The sequence below is a fragment of the Ascaphus truei genome, chromosome 7 (genome assembly GCF_040206685.1).
Source record: "Ascaphus truei isolate aAscTru1 chromosome 7, aAscTru1.hap1, whole genome shotgun sequence".
Taxonomy (NCBI): domain Eukaryota; kingdom Metazoa; phylum Chordata; class Amphibia; order Anura; family Ascaphidae; genus Ascaphus; species Ascaphus truei.
This window is the reverse complement of record NC_134489.1, coordinates 95465974-95467562: the sequence shown is the minus strand read 5'-3', so window position 1 is coordinate 95467562 and position 1589 is coordinate 95465974. Positions and strand designations below refer to the sequence as shown.

Below are 1589 nucleotides of genomic sequence, written 5' to 3'. Positions count from 1 at the left end.
TTTGTCGATTTTGTGCTGTGTAGAAGCAAAAACAAACATTTCTTCGTTTCCTCTAAAAAACATTTGTAAGAATAACTTTACAGCTTAATTTTATTTTTTTACGATATTTCCACAGATACGTTTTAAGCGTTTTGTTTTTGTTAGTAAAAGTCAACTTCCTTTGGAACAAAATGTTCTTTGTCAGCAAGATCAACCTTATTGACAGTGAACATAATTTCTTTGTTTGGAAACTAACCTTTAAAAACAATATCAGTATTCAGAACCGATATGGCAAATTTAAAGATAAATCAATTATATTTTTAGCAGTGCTTGATCAATCCTATTGAACTCTGTGTACAACAATTACTTACACAGATTTATATGTTCAAAGAACAAGAGAAAAGGTGAAGTTTTTCCACATATTCAGTAAGAGGTGATGTCAATGTTATAATGGGATGCACTTGCATGATATTTCATTAAGCCCATATATTAATAGTATGCCTCATAATACTGGAGCAAATCATACAGTGTAAATACGCTTTCCGGTAAGGAAACTGAACTTTGTTTCTCTTTGAAATTCTTGAAATTCTTTTTCTTTGAAAAGCATTTGGTGAGATTTCCATTCATTCGATGCATCAAGGTCATTCTCAAAAGCTTTACAAGCCTCCTCCACTTCATCCTTCTCCTTTTATTAAATGCGCCCTCTCTCTCCACCTTTAGGACCTTTCTTAAAACACACCTCTTTAACAAAGCATATGGGTAGCTCCGCTGGCTGATACCATACATCTCATATGCACTGACCTTTACCCTTTGCAGACGCACTTACCAAAACATGCTCCTACAGTCTCTGTAAGTTCTCCCAAGGTACCACTTAGATTGTAAGCTCTTCGGAGCAGGGACTCCTTTTCCAATTGTTTTATGTCTGAAGCACTTACTCTCATTGTGTTATAATATTATGTCACGTGTATTGGAAAGCGCCACAGTATGTACCTGGATTGCGCTATATAAATAAAGATGTACATACATACAAATGAGCTGTCCCTCCTTGGACTAAAATGAACTAAAGGCAGGGACAATTTAAATGTTGGTGATTGATAATTGTACGTATTTAAAAAATATATATATATGTACTTTTATTTCCCATAGTAACCAAATGCTTTGGACAGTCTTTGTAAATGTTATTGCATGTCCTAAATGTTAATAAACTGTTAGAGGATCCTAAAATCTACAGTTAAATTGTTTTTCTATTTTCTATTGTTCTTTGCTTATAAAGTAACAATGATGCCATCATTACCCAAATGGATAAAGATGTGTGACAATAAATATCTGATAAGCAAGAATTTCCTATGACCTGATACACCCCTTAAACAGTAAACAAATCAATGAAAATGTTACTTAAGAGTGATTGAATCTATGTATAAAGTCAATAGTTGGGTTTTGTTGCTCGCTGTGTGGGACTGCCCTTCTAAACCATTAGAACAATAGATCTAAACAGGAGTGGCCAACTCCAGTCCTCAAGGGCTACCAACAGGTAAGGTTTTCAGGATATTCCTGTTTCAGCACAGAAGGCTCCAGGGCCACCGACAGTTTTCCGAGCCCAGTACTAGAGT

The 1589-nt window shown here is 35.1% G+C and overlaps 1 protein-coding gene across 3 annotated transcripts in view; it reads left to right on the top strand.

The window, feature by feature from the left end:
* Window positions 1-1214, top strand: part of LOC142499701 (histamine N-methyltransferase A-like) — a 32813-nt gene extending 31599 nt beyond the window's left edge. For 2 of the 3 annotated variants that reach the window (XM_075609474.1, XM_075609475.1), the window contains exon 8: window positions 1-1214. This exon is cut by the window's left edge and continues 594 nt beyond it. The gene's annotated coding sequence lies outside the window, so the exon portion shown is untranslated. The other variant, XM_075609476.1, reaches the window with a different exon arrangement.
* Window positions 1215-1589: the final 375 nt, after the last annotated feature.